This window comes from Nyctereutes procyonoides, unplaced genomic scaffold (genome assembly GCF_905146905.1).
Source record: "Nyctereutes procyonoides isolate TBG_1078 unplaced genomic scaffold, NYPRO_anot_genome, whole genome shotgun sequence".
In the NCBI taxonomy this organism is placed as follows: domain Eukaryota; kingdom Metazoa; phylum Chordata; class Mammalia; order Carnivora; family Canidae; genus Nyctereutes; species Nyctereutes procyonoides.
The window spans coordinates 26439707-26463410 of record NW_026575048.1 but is presented as its reverse complement, the minus strand read 5'-3'; the positions used below and the strand labels follow the sequence as shown (position 1 = coordinate 26463410).

The 23704-nt window shown below is 38.9% G+C and overlaps 1 protein-coding gene across 6 annotated transcripts in view; it reads right to left on the bottom strand.

Moving 5' to 3' along the window:
- The window catches only part of RASGRP3 (RAS guanyl releasing protein 3), a 99900-nt gene that overhangs the window by 58182 nt on the left and 18014 nt on the right, over positions 1 to 23704 (bottom strand). Inside the window, exon 1 of one of the 6 annotated variants that reach the window (XM_055327592.1) lies at positions 13403 to 13495. The exons of 3 other annotated variants lie outside the window; for them this stretch is intronic. The gene's annotated coding sequence lies outside the window, so the exon portion shown is untranslated. Of the gene's footprint in view, positions 1 to 12383; positions 12605 to 12628; positions 12806 to 13402; positions 13496 to 23704 lie in introns of those variants that run through there. 2 more of the 6 variants (XM_055327590.1, XM_055327589.1) reach the window with 2 other exon arrangements.

Here is a 23704-nt window from a genome sequence, read left to right as displayed (position 1 = left end):
AGAGGCAGAAGAAAAATGTCAAGCATAAGGCCAAGACAAGAACATGCTCATGGAAGCTGAAACTGTGTGTTGAATGCTACTGAGAGGTCAAACAAGAGAAGGATTGGAAACTATCTGCTTTTTAAATTTTTTCTACAAGGAGGTCAATGGCAACCTTATAAGAGCAGCTTTAGTGGAGCTGTGGGCTGAAGCCAAGTTGGTGTGAACTAAAGAATAAATGGGAGATAAAGAAACAGAGACAGCAAGTTTAATGACTTTGTCTAGAACTGAAGAGAAATTGGCAAAGGATGTGGGGATCAGGGGATATTTTTATAAGATGAGAGATGCTGAAACATCCCTTTATTCTGATGGGGATGATCTTGTAGGGAGGAAGAAGTTAAAGAAGGAGGAGGAAGGGGTAATAGAGGGGATGAGCACCTCTTGTAGCATGAATGAAGAAAGGAGAACATGGTTGCAAACACAGAGCATGTATAATTAGCAAGGGGAAGATTAAGGAGAACAGAAGTCAGAGATATAATCATCAGGTTGGCAGCAGGAGTTTATCTAATCCACCTGTTTCAAATACTCTCAGTTCTTCCTCCTGAGATTTTGAAGAGGAAAGAAGCAAGCAAATTAAAGAGCTTCCCACATCCTAAAAGGAGAAGTCCTAGAATGAACTGTCCTAGGACTTAGGATCTAATGATCCCTTCCCTTGCTCGGTATGGCGCAAATTCCCTTGAATATGTTCCTAGTAATTAAATATTTGTATTCTTGCCTCTGCCAACATTTGGTGCTCTCAGATACCAAATAATGCGACTTGTGCTGTAAACCACTCAGCTCTTCTTTCTGTGGACCTTATTCTGAAAGACTTTGTCACTTTACATCTCGTTTTGGCCTGATGCCCATACAGTAGTGTTTCAGTAAGGGGACTGGCTCTTCAGTAGCAGCCATGAGGCGAAATGCACATGTAAATCAGCTAGTGTGTCTAAGGCACACTAGTGTAAGATTTGTGACTGACACATATTGATCAGGATTTCTCAACCTCAGTAGTATAGATACTTGAGCTGGATAACTTTTCCTTGTGGGGGTCCATCCCATGTACTGCAGGATGTTTAGCAGCATCCTTGGCCTCTATCCACTAGGTGCCGGTAGTTCGCCATCTCCAACCCCAGAAGGAACAGCCAAAACTGTCACCAGACATTGCCAAATGTCCCCAGAGGGTAAAATTGCCCCTGGGTGAAAACCATTGAAATAGACTGATGTCCTAACATCAAAATGGAAACTGAAAAAGTCAATCAAACACCTAAATTTCTTTCAAGTATTAGAATGTCTGCTTTTTTGTGTAAGCAAATGCCTGGCTATCTGAATTTTTCAAATGAATCCTAGATATATCTTCATCAGTAATAAGCATTTGAACAAATGCATCATCTAGACATCCTCTCAACTTGATTTTTTTTTAATTCTTGAGCCAGTTTGTGGGTTTTAACATGTCAGAATTTTATTTCACTTACAACACTTCAAAGCTTTCTAAGTCTAAGCTTGTTCATCACTCCCCTAACTGACATACTTTGGCCTTTGTTTTATTCCTGTGCTAATCATTTTCTGTTTTATTTTTTTCTGTTTATCACAGGCTGCATTTATTTATTATTTTTTAAATATTTTTTATTAAGACTTATTTTATTTTAAAGACTTTATTTATTCATGTGAGACACACACACACACACACAGAGAGAGAGAGAGAGAGAGAGAGAGAGAGCACGCAAGCAGAAGCAGGCTCCATGCAGGGAGCCCGATGTGGGACTCAATCCTGGGACTCCAGGATCACACCCTGGGACAAAGGCAGGCTCTAACCTGCTGAGCCATCCAGGGATCCCTCACAAGCTGCATTTAATCTTTCTGGAGAATGTCAGAGGATGTATGAACACAGGCATTTTTTTTCTCCATTTGTGGATAAAAAGTTCTCTTTTGTGAAAATAGTTTACCTTCTTTCCTCTTGCCCACATACTGGCTCCTCTTGACTAACCCCAGGATGACTTTGTATAGAATACATTGCCTGTACTACAGTTTTTACTTACAAACCATCCACTCTGTCACACTACTCTACAGAGTAGTTACAGGAGGGGACTGAAGCTCAGTGTGAAACTACTGGAGGAGATCTGTTCTCATACCTGCTCAATCACTTACTGGCAGAGAGCTTATGCTTTCTGGGTGCCAGTTTCTTCACATTCTTCAATTAACATTTACTAAGAAGCATTAGTTTTGCCAAGTCAATACTTGACATTGCCTCAGAGCCTGTTTTGCAGTAGGGTTATGGTTGCTCCATATGATAACTTTTGAGGATCAGGAAGTTCTCAAACGCTTCTCATTTTCATAAATAACCTAGCAGGAATCAGCCATGAATTGTGTTAATCCTTCTTGAATCACAGCCTTTCCTTATGGCAAAATAAATGTGTAAGTTTAATCTCTCTCTTGTAAAATACAAATTTTGCATAAACAAATATTGAACCCCAGTTACTAATATGTATGATGAAGTCTTAGAAATGAAGTGTAATGTTGTCTGCAACTTATTTTGGGGAAAAAAAATGGATGAACCAGTGGATGGATAGAAGAATGGATAAGCAAATAGGTGTGAAAATGCAAACATGGTAAACTGTTAATGATAAAATTGAATTGGTGGTATATGGATATTCAGTATACAATTCAAGTTTTTTTGTTTGAACATTTTCATCATAAAGTGTGAAAAATTCCATTCATTATTGTAAATTCACATCATTCAAACCTTTAGTGTTTTGCGGCCTTTGATGAATAAGTCATGTTCATTAGCCTTTATGATTTTATAGCTATTATCAGATGTAAACTAAAGAAGTCTCAGTCATCAGTCTGTCCAAGTGGCTCCTCTAACCCCTTGAAAATTTTAGATGTTACTTTGGATATTTTCTAATTTTTGTTAATGACACTCTTAAGATGGAACAATCAAAATTACTTCAAATGTTCCAAGTCTGAAAGCTTTGAGGGTAATAGGAAGATATATTTTGGATTTGTTTCCAAATGCCTCTCATGTTAAAAACCTCTAAATTTTCTTTAACTCCCTTATCTCCTTTACCCGCATATCTAATTGCTCTCAAGAATTTCCAATTTACTTTTTAAGTATTCTAAAAATTCTTCCATTTTCTCCATCACTACTGGCTTGATTCAAACCCACCTCTGGAGTCTTCTATCAGTTTGGTGTTGTTATATTCCCATCATTGTCTCCAGAGTTTTCTTTCCAGATTACAAATATATTCATATCACTTATTTGAAAAGCTATAACAATAGTTATGAATTATTATTTTAGATATGTTAATGATATAGATTTTTCAAAAGAGAATACATCTTTTAGAAATACATACCAAAATATTTACAGGTGGAATGATTAAATGCCTGACATTTGTGTCAAAACTAATATTGGGACAAGAGAACATTTGTGGGGATAGAAAGGAAACACAAGATTGGCCACTGAAAATTGTTAAAGTCAGGTAATGAATACATAGGGGCTCACTATATTATTCTGTCTACTTTTGTAGATGTTGGAATTTTTCTAAAATAAAAATACTTTTTAAACACTTTAAATGGTCCTCAAAAATATCTAAATGCTTCAGAAGGGCAAACATCACCCTTAGCCATCAGAACAAGTGATCTTTAGCTTTTTATCCAATTCTTCCTCTAATGCATACCCCCTGATTCATCTCTACCAGATTACATGCTCCTCATGGAAAGACGACCTTCAAAATATAGTTTTTTCTTCTTGAACAAGGACTAGTTCCTTGTCACCTTTTATACCTAGTTCAAATGTCACCAACTCTAAGGAACCTTCCTTGACTCACTCAGATAGTTATCTCCTTTTCCCAACTACCATAAAACTCCATACAAACCTCCTTTATAGGCAAAATATTTGTATGTCGTGATTATAATAATTTTTTAAAATATTGATATGCTTAAATAAGTGGTAATATCCTATAGGTTAAAGTCTGTGCCATGATTCATGTTAGTGTAATATGCAACACAAAGCATGTTTAAAAATACTTGCAAAATGAATTGTATGAAAATATATTTTGGGCTTTTTCCTTTTTTTTTAAGATTTTATTTATTTATTCATGAGAGACACACAGAGAGAGAGGCAGAGACACAGGCAGAGGGAGAAGCAGGCTCCATGCAGGGAGCCTGATGTGGGACTCGATCCTGGGTCTCCAGGATCATGGCCTGAGCTAAAGGCAGATGCTCAACCGCTGAGTCATTCAGGTGTCCCAGACTTTTTTTCCTTTTACTTTTATTATCTAAACATAAATTCAGGCTTCCACATAAGAAGTCCCATAAGCTAGACTGTACTTATTGAAGTTTTGATAACTTTGGTTGAATAAAATTTCCATATCTAAAGATTAAAACTCAGAACAATTTTTCAAGCATATTAGCCTCTCTTCCACAAGCTTGATATGAGAGAATATTCCAAATAGTTACAGAGTTTTATGTATACACATTTCTCAGTCATCCTTATAGCTAAAAAGATAAATCCTCAATTCTTACCCAATAAAACCACCATCACTGGCTTAAGTCAACCAAAGTTCCTGCAGTTTCCAAGAGATGGTAAAGAAGGTATTCTAAAACAGAATTAAAATAGCATGAGATATGTTCCACTGGACCTGCTTCAAGGTCTGCTTCACTCTTTTATCTATTTGTAATCACGGCCCCAAGGAAAAAATGTATTAAGTGAGTACGATTGCCTCTTTCAATGCCAATATTATGTCACTTCTTATAAAAACCAAATATAATTTAAAGTAAACTGTCACTGCTGGTCAATCAGCCAGGTCCTCCAGTCATGATCTTTTTTATACCTGTCATCATCTGAGATAGTGTAATGATTTTTGAGTGTAGCCAGAGGCTTGGCTCTGCAAGACAACCCTGCCCAAGGTGCAGAGCGCCACGGTTGAGAGAACACCTCAACGATAGGAACAGGATGAGTGCATTATGGGTAGAGGCTAAGAGGAGACTGCAGGATGCACTCATGCATCCACAGAGTCCTAGGAAGTTTTGTCCTATAGCATCCCTCTAATGGAAATGGCTATGATGTAATGTTGGTTGCATGGCAAAGCAGGCTGATTCCAGACTCCACAGAACGGTTGCCTCTTCCACAGTGAGCAGTTTTTAGCATGAACACAGTGAGAGACAAATGAAGTTCAACACAAAAGGCACACACTTTGTTTTCTTGACAGACTAGAACCAGAACCCTGGATTCATTACTCGCTGGCCTGTGACCTTGCAGAGGATACTCAGCCTCTCTGAAATTTAGTTTTCTCTTCTGTAAGAGTGTCAGTGATAATATCTACATCGGGGAGTTGTGAAAATAAAGTCTCTTTTCTCTCCTAGTAGCAAATTATGTTTAAATGCCAACTACAGAAGGAAAAGAGACAGACTCATCTTAGAATTGAGTGAGTGGGGAAAGAGATAACAGTGAAGTCCACAGCACTGCCATTCAGATGGAGCACTGTCCTTGCCATAAACAAACAATAATCTGCAAAACATCCTGTCAACTCATATGATTTTGAATGGCAGGCATTCCATGCATACATGAAATACTTTCTACTTTTAAAAAGCAGAACTGAAAGTAAAGCAGAATCCGAAGTTCAGTCAAATTGAAGCCAAGGTAGGATTTTTCCAGAGCCAAGTATGGAAATTATACTCAGCTCTTCTATTTTAAAATGGTTTTAAATTCTTGAGTAGTTTTTGAGCTTCAGAATTCTATGTTGAGAACATTCCTCCTTGATAGTTATAGGCAGGTTGATAGAGTATGGCTGAAGAAGGCATTTGTCCTTCCTAGCTCCTTGATTCTAGATCCAGAGAGTTTGGTCAAAACAGTGTGTGTCAATTCCTAAAAAGGAACCCCTTAGTGGTATCTTCCTAGAGTGAACATAGGTAAATGTCTCTAAGGAAAACTGGTTCAGCTCATTTTAAATTGTTAGATGAAAATAAAAATATTACTTTCTCAAAACAGGCAAGTGACTAAACAGCTTTTTTTCATTTTTCTCTTTCTTTCTCTCCTTTTTTTAAAAAAAATTGATTCTATGGCAGATTGATGGCCCCTGCCTGAATTCCTCTTCAGCCCCTTGACTTCCTTTTGGCCAATTCATCAATTGCTAAGATCTCAACCACACTACAAAGACCTCAGAGGGGAAAAAGAGAAGCGATTAAAATCACACACATTCAAATGTAGTTACTTGTCTGTGATTTTTGAAACAATGAAGCAGTGGCAAAGTAGTGACTAAAATAAAATTCTGGAATTAATGACGAAGTTTTTTCCATGTTACTTTCCCCATCACAAGTTCTCTGTCAAAGACTGTACCCCAGACACATTCATTTCTAACATTTACAATACAAAAGCAAATTAATGACAATGATCTAGGCAAGGGTCTTCGAATATTTTGTGGGCTATGCACAGGTTCTCCTAAAGCAGCACTAAGTTAAGCATAAAGAGGGATCCCTGGGTGGTGCAGAGGTTTAGCGCCTGCCTTTGACCCAGGGTGCGATCCTGGAGACCCAGGATCGAATCCCACATCGGGCTCCCGGTGCATGGAGCCTGCTTCTCCTTCTGCCTGTGTCTCTGCCTCTCTCTCTCTCTCTGTGTGACTATCATAAATAAATAAAAATTAAAAAAAAAAGTTAAGCATAAAGATAGTGTAAAGGGCAGCAGTTGGAATACATGACCCTTCAAAAACCAAAACGACTGATTTGATCACAGGGAAACTGATCAGATGTTGGGAAATCTGCAGCCATATAAATTATTCATATATTGAGTTGAATTCTCCATTTACAATAGTGGCATTCGAGTTTATATTACTTCCTATTCTACAGACTGGAATCCAAGGCACTAAGCTTTTATATATATATATATATATATATATATTAGAGAGGGAGAGGGGGAGGGGGAGGGGGGAGAGGGAGAAACTCGAGCTAACTCTACACTGAGCATAGGCTCTACTTCGGGCTCGATCCCATGACCCTGAGATCATGACCTGAGCTGAAACCAAGAGTTGGATGTTTAACCAACTGAGCCACCCAGGCACCCACAGGACACTAAGCCTTTAACCTATTTCATTTTCTTTCTTCTTTTTAAAAAATTTTCTGTCCACTTTTATCCTCTTGAGAGGTACAAAATGTTCTGATTATTACAGTAGTTACTAAGAAAAACACTCTTTGAGTCAATTCATGAATCAAATGTTTTTCAGAATTTTTTAAATTCAAAAAGGCCACCTTTAACATACATACTAAAAAAAAAAGTGACTTTAGAACGAAACACTGTCATAGCTATTATTGTCAAAGAGCTGTTCCCTTGCTTCCCCCAACCTCACCTCTAAGTCATAGCCATTAAAATGTGCAGCTGCACTGTAAAATCATCAGGCATCGGGCACTGTCATTTTTATGACATCGCCAACACAGAGATAACTCTGTTATACAATGAATCGGGTGACCATAACAGAAAACTGACTAGTAGTGAAGATTCTCAACTATTCTAGTGAGCTAGGACTCTTGTAGATAACTTTGCAAAGGTAAATGGTCACAGTGGACTCTATTCCTAGTAGTCAGAATAAACTATTTCCCATGAGAATAAGGTGTTGTAACTAGGCGGAGCTTCCAAGAATGCTGATGGTTTTGTGGGATAATGGAAGTGCATGCTGAACAACAGGCTACATTTTTTTCTAATACCTAAAACAAACAAACGAATGACCCAGATGCCTTATAAAAGCTGAACATTACATCATGCCACAGTTAGTAGGATGGCAGGGGAAGAAAAAGACCACTAAGTTCGTTTAGAAATACTACACAAATACTCTTGTGTCTGTCACTAAGGCTGATCCTGTTTCTAAAGACAAATATCCACAGGTTGTGGAAATAGCCTCACGGACAGGCACGAGATGGTACATCCTGAATCAGTCTCCCATTTACCTTTTGTTCATCAGAAGATAATGCAAATGACAGCACTTTTGATCACAGAGGACAATTCTCCAGATATTCAGAATCAGAAGATGGAGGATTTAGCTGAGCTCTGCCAGTTACTGGTTCCATGACTCACTTTCCCTCATTCTCAGTTTCCTCACTAAACAGCAGTGATGATGTTCTCCTTTCACAGGATTGTGGCACAGTGCAAGAAAGTGCCTTACACCAGACAATACCAGTATAAATGCAGGACTTTATACTACAAATGGGCTCAAGATCAAACACTGTGAACCTATAGACTCCAGAGATGCCACTGTGATCATTTGCAACTACAAAAACAACCCACCTGCTCCCCTCAACCCCTCAACTTTCAAATCCATAAAACAAAGGAAATGTGATTTGCAAGTAGCAGAACAACTCTAGGGATTGTAAATGAGCCATCAATACAAAGGGAAAGTGGGACCCAAGGGAGTTAACTCTTTGGGAATAGGTTCTTTGGAACAGACAAGCTAGAAAAAACAAAGGAACAAAAACAGCCAACATGGGCATCACAAATTTTGTTTCCTCATCCTAAAACGTCCCAAGAAGATAATCAAACACTTTATTTTGCTTTAAACCACCTCTGGAGGAGCACCTGGGTGGTTCAGTGATTGAGTGTCTGCCTTTGGCTCAGGATGTGACCCCAGGATCCTGGGATGGAGCCCGAATCGGGCTCCCCACAGGGAAAGCCTGCTTCTCCCTCTGCCTAGGTCTCTGCCTCAGTCTCTCTGTGTCTCTCATGAATAAATAAATAAAATAAATAAGTAAACAAATTAACCAACCAACCAGCTCTGGAGTATAACTTATGGACTCTGGCGATTTTGAATCTGTCTCATGTGTTTCTGCATAACCCACTGGACTGCACTGACTGCCATGGAAAGAAGCCATTTCCAGCAAGAACTGGAGGTCATTTCCAGTGGTTCTGGTTTAGCAAGACTGTCTTGCTGACTTCCCTGGAGTTGGACTTAGTTTTAGAAGCATCAGTAGGTGATGGGGAGATTAAAAATTCCTCTTTCTTCCCATAAATAGCTTGATCTTCAGAATAGTATAATCTTGCCATATAACAGCCTCGGAAAAACATTAACAACTTCCTCAAAGATATCCATGACTGGTCTCCATACTTAATTGTCCTCCTGATTAAGCAAAAGACCCCTCTGCTGTGTATCATGTATTAGACCCTATGTATTACTCAGTGTTCCTTCTCATCACCCACCTTAATTTTGACATTTAACTACATGGAAGAACCAAATGAAATTTTTAGAAGGTTGAAGAATGAAGTTTCTTTAAGGGCCTAGTCTCTGGCTGACAACCCAGGGAAGCTTCAGGTTCATGGCTCACAAGTAAGACAGCCAGTCTTTAGGTATGTGGCAGGTGCAGGAAGAAGTATGTACCTGGGCAAAGGCTGGACCAGGCAGCAACCCAGTCAGCAGAGAAAAGCTCTCCTCCTTCACCTCAGTCTCCTGGCCTATAACCTCCCCCTCACAGCTCAGAACAAAAATAGATGGAAGGACTGCATTGTTTCTCTTCGTGAAGAGCCACCAGCCTTGGACAACCAGCCTTGGAGCCACCAGCCTTGGACAACCAGCCTTCCAGGTTGAACGACAGTGAACAGGTCTGGTAATAGTTTTATCACCACCAAGTGAGCTCTTTGGGGTGGGGCAGGGGTGGAGTGGCTGTCCTCCAAAGGAAAGGAGGGACAGGAAAAGCTGAGGAAAGGGCCAGAAAGGGCAGTGACAGTGGTGTGCTCCATGGTAACGATAAAACTCAAACTTGCTGTTCTTACCAATGTGAGAGCCATCACTGAACCACTCTCAATGAGAAAAACATGCTGCAGGTCAGTGATCCTGTGCAACTTGGGCTTGGACTGTCACCAGGGGAAACCTCACCCTTCCTGCTGGGGAGCGTGCAAAAGAGCCCGAACACACATTGTGTATCTGTGTTGCACTCAAAATATGCTCATTTGCATTCCATTGAGCATTCCATTAAGCACTCAGCTTTTAAGTTTAAATGTGTGGGATTAGCATAGATGTTCCACGTTTATTATTTAACGTGTGCAGGTTCTGGAATCAGATCCAGGAGCCACTTCTGTGTGTGCCATATATTGCTCAGCAGATAAAGGGGTTCCTGAGCTTCAGTTTCTCCACCTATCAAACTGGTATAATGATATGTAGTACATAGACATATTGTGAAGATTATGTGAAAATAAATACGCTTGCTTAGCACATCAATTGGCAGAGTAAGTGCACAATAAATTTAAGTTATAATTAGTAGTGCTAATGTTGTAACAATAACATAATAATAGTAGCAGAAGCCCAGGGCCCTCTCTTGTGGATCTGCAACTAACTAGCACTTTGACCTGAATAAAGAGGTCACAATTTTCTCAACTTTGAAATGAATGCACTAAATTGCACATTCTAGACTTCCTATTGAGACATGAAAGTCTGACTCTGTGAGTGTACTATCTGCATGTAAAATAACTATTTATTATTCTGTTGATATTTTGAAAGTCAAGATATCATTGGGTTTTTCAAAATCATCTGTGGGCCTTCAAACATTCAGCACTTGAGGAATTCAAGGATACTACTACCAATGAGATACCCCCCTCCCCATTTTATTGTGGTTGTCTCTATTCTTTTGGAGACATAATGGCACCTCATAGTCCTTTTCCACTACGCCTGCAGTAAAAGTGAAACTATACCGTAAGCAAACTCCCTTAAAAAGTGGCCCCGTGGGCAGCTGGTGCCCTGTAGTCAAACAGGGAAGTCACTGAGCCATGTGGCCCTGGGCTATATCAAGGACTTCACACAAATGGTATAAAAACGAATGCAGGAATTAGAAATATTTTTTTCCCTCATTGAATATTCCAGGTCTTGTAGATTCTGCTACGTTTTAAGGAAAGAAAAGAAGGGGAGAAATTTCTCAGTGCCAGACTAGCCACTTTTTCAGACAGGCATCAGAGAGTGCTTCCAGCCCCGATCTTTGACTAGTGTGGTCCTCAGGACCAACCACTGAGGGGAGCTGCAGCAGGACCAGCGTGCTCTGGGTCATTTTCAGACCATCCTCTACATTCAAGGGGCGGGTGTGGTGTGGGGAGAGCAGAGCTCCCTCCAGGCAGGGGCAGAAATTGCAAGGCAACCCAGCAACCTGAGCATATCTGACAATCCCCTGGTCACCCCGGGGAAACACACTTCAGAATGCCCTGTGCTTGTCTCAAGCCAAATAACTGTTCGTTAAGAATTCAAGTCAAAACAACCTGTGCCCCCACCCCCCCCTTCCTAATGTCCAGGCAATCCAGAAAAAGGAACTTGTTTGGTTATCTCCCCCAGGCTCTGATTCAGAGGCCTGTCACTTGCAGAGGGTTACCTCATCAATTCCGGGTTCTGTCCTCTCCCTATCCCCTTTTCCTTTCTTAAACATTCTGGCTGGTGGCCTCTACAGGACAGACGTCCCTGACCAACAGCCCCATTCCAGCAGGGTGCCTGCGCTGTTGCTCTCCTGAGAGCAAGCTCCAGGATGGCCGAGTGAGCCTGAGAAAGAACAGGTCTGTTCCTTGGAAGCCAGTTGTCAAGCCCCCAGAGTGGATAATCAGCTGCAGGCAACCCTTTTATATATAATTCAGGTCATCGACAAGGAAGGAGGACACCCAGCATCATCCAAATGCTAACTTCCTCTTATCTAAAGTAAGAAAGACCAAAGGCGACTAAAAACTTTAGCTTTAAAGTAATGAAGCTGAATTAGCTTGTTAAAGAAAAGAGCTACCAAATGTATCTTCAAGGAGTCAGAAAGCTGACCCAAATTCTAGAAACACTTTCTCATCTAAACCTCAATATGACTTTGTTCGTTGTCTATATTGCAGGTTGTTACACACAGTTAGAAGGGATCGTTTCCAGAACTGGTCAAATCAGACATACACGTTTCTCAAAACACTATTTTTCAAATTTCAATGGTAAAAATCGATTAAAAATCACATCTAGTCCATCAGTTCACGTTCACCGGCTCTTTACTTCGTAACCTGAATCTTGCCTTTAAGCCTCAACACCACAGATCATGGAAACCCCAGACACCAGGGAATCAACTTGCTGCTTCCTAGGTCAGAATGGAGAAATATGCCTCCTTCACCCCTGAAGTTAGAATACGACGTTGCTGCAAATGACAGAGTCCAAAATAAATAAATAAATAAATAAATAAACAAACAAACAAACAAATAAATCACAGGTTCAGTAAAAATACAGATGGCTCTTAACAGATAACACAAATAAAATACCTCCTTGAGTGCCGATGGAAACCAAAATCAAAGTTAAAAGTTGCCAGTGCCTTGCACACACACACACACACACACACACACACACACACACACACAGTCTGTCTCCCCCTCTCTCCAAAGCCCTGCAGTTGCTTACCCGGCGCCTCTGCGGCCGACCCCACATCAGCACCCCCTGCCTGTCCAGCTGCCAAGTGCCGGAGCACGCCGCGAGCAGCTGTTTCCTTCAAACCGGGGCGCTGTGTCTTAAGCAGTCACATGCGCCTCCTGATAAATACTGCTGCCGTGCCAGGAGGTCAGCACTGAAGATCATTATTCTCCTAATTCGCAAACCTCATAACCCCTGAGCTGGCTCAGCCGTTTCACTAGCACGCAGAGCAGTACCTTCCACAATTTGTTTTCTTTCAGCGGCAAACCCCAAACAGCTGATAAGTCACCATGAAGGGCAGGTCACTGCAAGTGGAAAGTTGATGTGTGGTGGGGGTGGAGGGGAAAGGGGCTGGCAGGCCCTGTGCTCTCTCATCTCCCTCAGGTTTTCACTGGGGCTCTTGAACAGAGAGAAGAAGGAAGCACAGGTCGGCCGCCAGGTGGAAGCTGCTCTGCGTCCCAGGTGTGCAATCCACCCCCCCCCACCCTCCCCAGGACATCAAAGTGCCGCCCCATCTCGGTTTCGTTTTCTCAGCATCCCAGGCTCCCATTTGTTGGAAGGGCTGTAAGATGGGGCAGCCTGTTCTGGGGAAGGTGGACTAGAAGTCTAAGGTTTAGGTTTAATTTCAAAGGCCGGGGCTGCTGTGCCAGGCAATGCTGAGGGGCAAATGTGTGAAGGGTTAATGAAGACCAAAACCCCTCAGATGCAACTTCGCCTAGAGAGCTCATGGAAATGACTCTCAGGTAGCTTAAGACCAAATTTAGGCAAACTGTAGTTATCTGTTGGATTGTATCAACATTTGGGGTGGGGAGGTGGGCACAGCAGAGCCATTGGGACTATCAGCTAGGGAATCAGAGTGGAAACAGAAATGATCACAAGATTTACAAGCCACTTTACAGATGTGCTGCTGCCTGCTTTGCTGCTAGGAAGTTGAACGAACCTGCTGTTTCCTGTGCTGCTCACAAAGGTGGCGGACCATCTGGGTGCCTTGTTGGATTCAAACTTCTCACCTTAGCTGATTCTCTCACCCCATCCTCTTCATTCCCCTCTCCAAGGAGAGCCTGTGGATGCTCTGACTTTGGATAGCACTTGACTTCTTGGTATTGTAAGAGTGACACTTTCTAAAAGCAGAGCCCAAGCAGGGTAGAATGGAGATATGAGAGGCAGTCGGCTCATTTGGCAAACTGAACATCCAAAAAAGATTTTAAGAGGTTAAAATGCCCCAGGGGATTTCTGCACCAGCATGAGCCTGTTAAACTGTCAACCTTGATTTTTAATAAGTGAGATCTTACTCAACAGAGGAGCTTGTGTGGGCAATCTTTCATATCTGGGTTTTGCCTCATAATTATTTACAGAATTAATCAAACCAGAAGTTTCCCTCCATACAGAGGAGAGAGTATTTTTCCAGAATAACAAAAAAAGAAAGAAAGAAAGAAAGAAAGAAAAAGAAAAGAAAGAAAGAAAGAAGAAAGAAAGAAAAGAAAGAAAGAAAGAAAGAAAGAAAGAAAGAAAGAAAATTAAAAAAAAAAAAACAAAACCCCTTGCCATTCTTTCAAGGCACTAAATTTGTTACCAACATGTAAGTGCCCAAAGCATAAATAGAAAATTGTTTTGCAAGCTTCAAAACATATCCCTTTTTAAGAGGTCAAAGTTAGTAATAGAAACTACAGATATCAAAATACAATGTGCTAAGATATGTCACCTTCATAAACCTTTTTTGTCGTGTGACAATCATTAATCAGAAACAGAAAAGGAGGTCCACTAAAGATCTGAAAAGTTATTTTGATTTATTTATACTTTACACTTACAGTAATGGAAACTTTTGTGATCTTATGGCATCCATTAATCACTTTATTTGTAGCTGGTGGTGTTAATTATTCTGATGATTCCATTGCATGCCACATAGTTAGTGAGGCAGAGACTCCCAGAAACCCTTCACGACCAATTAAAAAAGCAGCCTCAGGAAAGATAAGCATAGAAATTCTTTGATTCTGTTGGGAGAGAGGAATCATACATCCCAAATCATACTTATGGAGTGAACTGTCAACCCAGACCAAGACCCTGGACCCTTCTGACAGTGTCCAGGAGTGTCACTGAGATTCCACAGAGACACTTTTCTAGCCTTGCAAATAAATGTGGAGATCCCCCCTCTCTGGCACAAACACCTATAGTTTCCAATCTCCTCCTTCAACTCAAAAAGAAGTGGCCTCCTCCTGCCGAAGGCCATTGACTACCCACCCCACCCCACCCCCGCCGCCCCAGGTTTCTGTCTCACCCTGGGACTCCCACCTGTTCAGGACTCTTTGCCAACAATCATGCCTTCTCACCCTCCTCTTTATCTAAGTATGCTCACAATATTTTTACATCTTACAATCATTTTTTATCCTTTGCTCCTTTAATTCCTGTCCTAACCTACTCATTCCCTTCACAGGTCACCTTCTAGAGATATAGTTCTTGTGTCCATCACCTTCACATCCTATTTAAGCTGAGGCCTGCTTCCAGTTTGGCTCTTCCCCTACTTCACTGAAACTGCTTTCCCCAAGTCACCAAAGACCAACGCTATTGGACACGTTTTTGCTTTTATCTTACTTAACCTCTTGGCTGCACTTGACCTAACTGACCAAGCACTCCTAATGTGTTCTCTTTTGGCTTCTGTGAAATTCAATTCCTACCTCATTCAGCCTCCTATGTGGACCTTTCTAATACCTGCTGCTCTCACACGTGAAAATCCCCTCTGTTCTTCCTGTTTTCTAACAGCTCTCCTATGTCTTCTTTTATTACTGAATGACTACAGTGGTTTCCTCATTAGTCGTCCTTGCCTCCAAAAGTCGGTCTCTGATCTCAATTTCTTTTATTTTACTCTTACACTTTTGTACTGAAAGCCTCTCAAAAACTGTGGTAGAATCTTAGCATTTTTGTATTCCCAGAACCTAGGACAAGGCTTAAATCCCTTTTTTGTACATTCTGTTACTGTTTCATTTCTTACTCTGTGTTCTAATTAGGTCTTAATGTGTCTATGTCCCATCCAAACTTTGACAACCTTAAAGAAATCCTGTGACTTATTCATTTTATATCCTGAAATGCCTAATACGATGCCTGAAGTGTAAGAGACCTATAGCTGAAACAATGCTGAATGACTAAATGAATGATTAAAGAGGAAGATCTTCTGTTTATTCCTCCCAGAAAAGATATAATAAAGCTTTACAAAAACTGATTTTATATTAGGCCACCAAAAAGTCTTATGTCCCCCTCCCCCAAAGAAATTATTTTCAGCATATTCTACAACCACATTGTAATACAACTATAAAATAATTGCAAAAGTGTTAAGTCAAAAGAGAGCTCTTTTTTGAGCTCTTGGAAAATTATTAGGACTCTTCTTTAAGAAAATCATTGATTGGAAAGAAATCAAAAAGGCAATTGCAGAATGCTTAGAAAGTCTTAGTAATGAGAATACCACATATCAAATACTGTAGGTAGAGCCAAAAGAGTTAATTAGAAGCAAACTGACCCAAGATGTTGAAAAATAACAGATCAATAATCATGGAAAAATGTAAAAGTTATTGAGAAATTGTTTCCAAGAAAGGTTTCTAGTCCAAATTACTTACACAATCAAGTTCTCCCTGAGTTTCAAACCACAGATAATTCCCAGGCTGTATAAAATGTTCAAATGGACAGAAGTAACAGAAAACTAGCATAATAGTCCTGACATAAAAGCAAACAAAAGCAGAATAATGGAAACCACAGACTAATCTCACATATAGTTTACCCGAGAAATGTAAAAAAAAAAAAAAAATCCCAATATTAAGGAATACATTTGCATGATGACATGATGGGAAAAAAGCCTTTGAATTAGCACAATAGGTACCCTTGAAAGTCTTTTGATAAAATTCAGTATCAATTTTTTTTAATTAATAAAATGGAGCTAAAGAATTTTTATTGGAATGATAAAGATTATCCCCAAACACAAGCATCATACCTAATGGTGTAGTAGTAGAGGTATTAACATTAAAATCAAAAACAGGGAAAGGTGGCTCATTGTCATTGCCATCACATAGCACCGTTCTGGACATTTGAGCCCTTGCAACCAGACAAGAGAAAAAGAAAAAGAAAAAACAACTGAAGAATGATGAGAAAGCAAGAGACAAAATTATCCAAATTGCATATGTTATAATTATTTACTCAGTAGAATCAACTTTCAAAAATATTTTAATTAGAGATGTCAGTAAACAGCCACAAAATAAAATTAATTGGTTTTCCCACATCACAGCCTAAAACTGTTTAGAAAATATAATGGAAAAATAAATCTCATTCAGAATGGCAACAGTAATAACAAAATTTCTGGGAAAAACAAGTAAAGTGAAGAAAATATAAAGAAATTTATAAAACTTGACTGAGAAAATAGGAAATATTTCAATAAATGGAATATTCTATGATTTTCCAGGACCAAAAGACTCAACATTGTCAAGATGTTGACTCTCCTCTATTTAATTTTTAAATATAATTAAATTTTGATTAAAATGCTGGAGATTAAAAAAAAATAGGTCAGAAAAGAAAACCTGAAGCTTATGTGAAAGAACAAAACACTGAGAATGATAAAGAAAATTTTAGAAAACAACAAGGTGGGTGGGGAGTACTAGGTGTTAAGTAGGCTGCAAACATCAAGAATTAAAAGTTTGAATCTGGTACCAAAAGAGGCAGAGCAATGGAGCAGAACAGAAAGCCAGAAATATAAATACAAGTACTATATTAAAATGTTTATTTGTTAAATATGATATTTAAACCTAATGGGAAAAGAATGGATTATTTAATAATTGGTTTAATAGTTAAGTATTAGGAAAAATTAAATTATTACCAATTATTAAAATAAAATAAAAATCAATTATTACCTCACAAAAATAAATTATCTCACACCATACACAAAATAAGTGCCTGTGGACAAAAGAGCTAAATGTGAAAATAAGACAACACAAGAACTTGAAGACAATAATGTGATTATTTTCATAAACTTAAAATTATTTTAATTTTAATTATTTTAATCATGATTAAATACTTTATCATAGAAATTATTTTGATTACGATCACAAAAGCAGAAATCATTTGAGAATGTCTTAAATATTTAAATAAATAAAATGTAGAATTTATGTATGTCTAAAATAACCCCACCATAAACAAAATTAAATCACAGATGACAGAATGAGATAAAAAAATGAAATCTATAAGATAAAGGGTTAACGGCCTTAATATATAGTCTCTGTCATTAACAACTAGGCAAAAAATATATAAAGACTTTATAGAGAAAGAAATAGAAGTGACCCGAATACATACACATGAAAAAGAAATCCAGCTTCTTAAAAAGGAGTACAAATTAAATAATGATAGGATACCATTTATTATTTCTAAACTTGACGAAGATTAAAAAGTTGATAATCCCCAATGTTGATAGGAGTTTTCAGAAAATGGCACCTTTATATCTTGCTGGCAAGAATATAGATTGGTACCACATGTAAGAAAGATAATTTTGTGATACATAGCAAAACCTTTTTAAAATATGTATACCCTTTAATTCATCAGTTCCTGTCTTAGAAATGTATCCCAAGGAAATAATGTGGATTTTCATACGTGCAGGACTGTTTCTCACAGCACTGTTTATACTAGTGAAAAATTAAAAACAATCTACGTACCAAAAGTTGAATAAATTATTATATATTCATAAGATTTAGCACTACACAATCATTACAATGTTGAAGTATATTAACATGGGAAAATATTCAGCATAGATTAAGTGGATAACTCAAGTTATAAAAGTTTATTCAGTATGATCTCATTTTTCTAAAAAGACGTGAACATGTGAAAAAGAAACATTATATAGTTGACACTTGAACCACACCAGGGTTAGGGGCTCTGACCCCCCCACACATTGAAAATCCTCGTATAACTTTTGACTCCCCAAAACCTTAACTACTAATAGCCTACTCTTGGTCAGAATCCTTCCCAGTAACATAAACAGCTGGTTAACTCATATTTGTATGTTATATGTATTATATACTGTATTCTTAAAGTAAGCTACAGAAAAGAAAATGTTAAGAAAATAATAAAGGAAATACATTTACAGTGCTGTATTTATTTAAAAAAAAATCCACATGTGAGTGGCCCTGTGCAGTTGAAACCCATGTTGTTCAAGAGTCAACTGTGTATCAAATTTTTAATAGCAGTTATCTTTAGGAGTTGGGGTCAGTGTTCTACCCCCCTTTATGCTTATTGTTTTTTTCCTACTGTTTTTATTACAAATATGTATCAGTTGTTCATTTGTAAATGAGATCTTTCTTATAATAAAGAGACGAACCAGCATACTAGAGTGGTTTCATCATCTACACAAAGAGGAGAAAGCCATTGACAAGAAATGTGTTCAAGAAAAAGGACCCAAAGCAGCAAACCTCTCCGTCCATTAATAAGACCTGACACTTCTTCCCGACTAAGTCTCGATTCTCTGTCTTTCTGTTCCTGGACCCAATATTGGATAGCAAGTCCCTGGAAGTATTGGAACGACCATGTTCAGAGGATGCGGGAAGAGGAGAGAAGTATGGTCTTGCTTGAGCACCTTGGATTCAGTTTCCCAGAGATGCCCTGATAGGCCTTTATGACTATCTGAAGTATTCCCCTAAAGTGGAAATTCCCAAATGGTTTCCATCCTGTGCACACTTGGTCAGAGAGCAGGAACCTCCTCTGCCAACTGCAACCTCCCCCCCCCCCCCCCAGTGAAGCCACCCATCTCTCATTCCACCTTGTGCCAAATTCCTGCTCCAAATTGGTGATACACCATCTGCTGGTCAATTTGAGGTACTAACGTCATACCGCACCCCGACCCCCACCTCCCTTTCCTTTCAGAGGACCTTTTACACATTACTATATTTCTACCAGGTCATCTCTTCCTCAGATACATATACTTTTTGGATTCCTTGTCTCCTCTTTTTCCTCCCAACATTTGTCTAAGTATCATGGAACCAAATAAACCAAAATAAACACCTAGACAATCAGTGATCATAAGAGTCGTGCTAGCTACATGCCTTAAACCAACAGAAAAAAATTGTGAAAAAATCAGAGAGTGGAGTTTTTAATCTCTAAAGCCCTTGAACAGAGCAAACCATTGTCGACTAATGAAAAAATACACTGTCTGTGTTCAAAGTGCATTGCATTTGAGGATTCACCAAAGCGTGTGACATAAATCTTTGTTCTCAAAGCTTACAATCTCTCTTGGAGAAAATGGAACATGCAGAAAGCCATACAAAAGGAATTATAATTATCATATATCATAAAAATTAGTGTCTATTAATATTATAACATATTATACTAACATAGTATTAATAATATATAACAAGCTAACATCTGAGCAAAATACTCATTTAATTCTCACAACAATGCTCTAAGGAGATGCTATTATTACTCTGATGATGACCCTTAATGAGATTAACTAGTCTGCCCATAGCTAGTAAGCAGCAGAGAAAGAAAGAGAGAAATATGGATTCAAACAAACCCAGGTCTCTCTGACTCTAAACCTTCCACATTTACAGTCCCCACCCAACCAAATAAATGATTTAGTATCCATAAAAGTTTTCATAGACTTTCTCGTCCATTTCTAATTAAACCTGCTCACTCTCATGCACAACCAAGACAATTGCATTGCGCTTTGGGATCTAATAATTGGAGATGAGCTGTACAAAAACAAAAGGGGGACTGAATCAGGAGGATGGCCTTTGTAAGAGGAAGCCTCTGCAGAAGTTGCTCCCACACCCTGTCTGGGTGCCCTGCCTCCTTTCAGCAGTATCTCTGGAGAAATCCTCAAATTGCTGGACAAATCGGTCCTGTTTAAAAATGGATTTCCTCTTTCGTTCTCTTTCTTTTTCCTATATTTTATTTTTTCTTCCTTTTTGTAAAATTTCATTTTTTAAAAACCACGTTACATATTAGTATAGCTGCATTTACTTAATCTAATTCATTGAAATTTACCTTTATGGCAGATTTTTTTTCCCCTCCATCTAATCAGCTTCTTAGACTAGGCTGGCTTTCTAGCTGAAGCTGGGATCAGTAAACATGAGAAGGTAAAGTTAGCATCCACGACACAAATTACCTCACTTAGCATAACTACTTACATAATAAAATTTCCAGTAGTTTTATTACTAAACCCTGATTTGACAGCAATTTGCATTAATCTTTGAAGATCTTAACCCTATAAATCACCTTTTTAATTGACTAGTAGTCAATGTAATCTGAATCTAAATCTTCTAACATACCATTGTTCCTTCCAGAATTTAGTTCTTTTTTTATTTATTCATTTGAGAGAGACAGAGAGAGCACGTTAGGGGAGAGGCAAAGGGAGAGGGAGAGGGAGAATCTTAAGCAGACTCCCCCACTGAGCAGAGCCTGATGGCCTTGAGATCCCAAGATCCTGAGATCATGACCTGAGTTGAAATCAAGAGTTGGCTGTTCAACCCACTGAGTTACTCAGGCACGTCCACACAAACACGGAATGATTTTAGTTCTTGAAGAAGTTGCTTAGAGGAAAAAAAAATTTCCTAAGGCTGCCTCTGTGCATTTTTCTGAGAAATCATTTAGTGTGCAGAATATTAACAGAAGGGCAATTTCAGATTTATAATTTCCTTTCTAGTCAAGTTTCAGCATCATTGCTATTTCAAAGGAGAAAATACAAAGCTGATTCACAGCAAATAAAGCAAAGAAATATATTTTAAAATTTTGTCTTGAAATGTGTGATAGCTAAATACATGAAATGGGCATAGTTTGATCTTTGTAAGAATCATAGGCAAAGCACAGTTAGAAGCTGCAAGTCTTATTTTTCTCTTATGAGAATTCAAGGGCCCCCTCCTCCTGCCTTCCTCTCTCACCTTCCCACTAGGGCTGCACTCACTGAGTCTGCTAAACTATACTATATGGTTCATATTATAGCTCACTAGGCTGAAGATGAGGCTCAGTGTACACCTTCCGAAGGAAGGAAGGAATTTTTATACCATGGTTGTAATAATAAAATAGCCATATTATTTTGATACTAAATCCATCTGCTAAAACTGTGCAGGCAGGTATGCCCCCACTTTTTGAAAGTTCAAGTTATGCTACTTCAAGTTATGCTAACCTGTTTATGCTACTTCACTTTTACAGTAAAAGAGCTACGTTAGTACCTGTTTTTTGCTAATAGAAATTTTAAAAAGGTGGAAAGCAAAAACAGTGTTCAGCAATTGGCCTTACAGAGGCAGGGCACACCCGGAGCCATGAGTGTGGCACCCCCGGGGCCAAGAGTATGGCTCCACCAAGCTCCTCCTCAGGAATTACACTCACCATCCATGTCTGTGAGCATCTGTGCTTTTTGTCGATTTATTTTGTGCCCTCATTAATAAGATATGATATCAGAAAAGCCTAAGAGAGGTTATTTTTGGAGTGTGGGCACACTCAAAAACTTTTCCATATAAATGAGTGGCAATTGCTTCATTGCTTTACACAATTTTGGCTTACAAAAGGTATCACAGAAATGCTCTTTTTTTAAGATTTAAAATTTTTTTTTATTTATTTGACAGAGAGAACATGCACACACAAGGAGAGGGAGGGGCAGAGGGAGAAGGAGGGGCAGACTCCCTGCTGAGCAGGGAGCCATCACAGGGCTCTATCCCAGGACTCCCGGGACCATCACCTGACCCCAAAGCAGACGCTTAACTCACTGAGCAGCTCACCCAGGAACCCAGGAATGCTCTACTTTTGAATAGCTGGGGGAAATGTGTCATTCTGAACAATGTCAATTAATTCTACATAATCACTTCCCCCCTTCACTCTATCACATTATCCAAAACCAGCTAGCTGCCTGCAAGTCCTGCTTTCCAGTCCTTTGTGCCAAACTACTTGCTCACGTTTTAATCCAACCATCACCACCTCTAGGTTATAAATCTGTGAGGACTGAGCTTCTAACTTTATTTCCATATCCTTTCCTAAAGTATCATTACCTTTATCACACACTTCAGTAAACATTGCCATGATTTACCTTCACTGTTTGCTCAAACTTTTGGCTGCAATTTTGGGATTACTTACAGCCTTTGTGTACAGAAAGCCTTTGTATAAGATATTCTTCACCACGACTGGCAGGGAGAACACAAAGGCAACCACAGACAGAGCAGGAGCCCACTGAGTACTAAGGACCTAGTATTACTGCAACCGGATTTTCTGATTTGTAGGTCAGAGGGGGGTCAACTAAGAAAGCACTTATAAAAGCACATGAAAAAAAGTGGTAGAAAATTTTCCAGTTTTCCTTCACGTTTTAATTAAAAAGGAAGTTTTTGTTCTCAGGGCTCGTCTTTGTGATTGCCATTCTTATTAGTGAAAAACGGTGGAGTTCAATGTATGCTGTGCTCAGATTCTCAAATTGAGGGGCAAGTGGAGGGGAAGAGTCAGAACTGAGAGGTGGGTGTTGTTTCTTTAATATAACCATAGGAAGTAAGAACTCTGCAAAGCTTCTTGCTGCTGGAGATAAACACATGGAAGCGAGAAATCACTGCAGGGGAGCACAGGCTAAATCAGCTGCAAAATACCAGCCTCCATGGTGAGGCTTTGATAGGGATTTGAATGCCTATAAATTCTTTTAAAATTTATATTCTAGTGGTCAGAATAACTACATTTTCACATGAAAGAATAGTCTTGTCTCCTTTTGCAAAATAGGAAAAGCAGGACTCCTATGTTTTTTACTTTATAAAATATTTAAGTTTAAAAAGCAATAATGTTCTGTAGCTAGTCAAATGACACAGAGATACACACAAAGAAAAATGTAGTAACCTCTCTGTCCTATCCATTCTCATCTTGCCAAGACAATATACACCTGTGAAAAATGTATCATATATATATGTATGGGGTTCTATTTTTTCATTAAAAAAATCTGTATTTGATTTTTCCCCTTGATGTATCATGGTCATGTATATTGGCTCCAAGGTCAATAATAGAGATTTAACTTCTACTTTTTAATAGCTGCATACTTCTCCTCAGTGTAGTTATAGCATACTTAATTCACCCTATTAATGAATATTCAAGATGCTCCCAGTTTTGTGCTTGTGTAAACAGTGTTGCACTAAACATCCTTGTACATGTATCTCTAGCTTCCAGTGCTTTTAATTCCATAGTATAGATATCCAAAACTGGGATTATTGGGTTTGCAAAATTATTCATGTTACTATACATGCTCAGTTATTTCCCCAAAACTAGCTTAAAATCAATGCAAATGTCCATGGCCTTAAAAAGATTGATAAATATCAACGTAGAGGATCAAG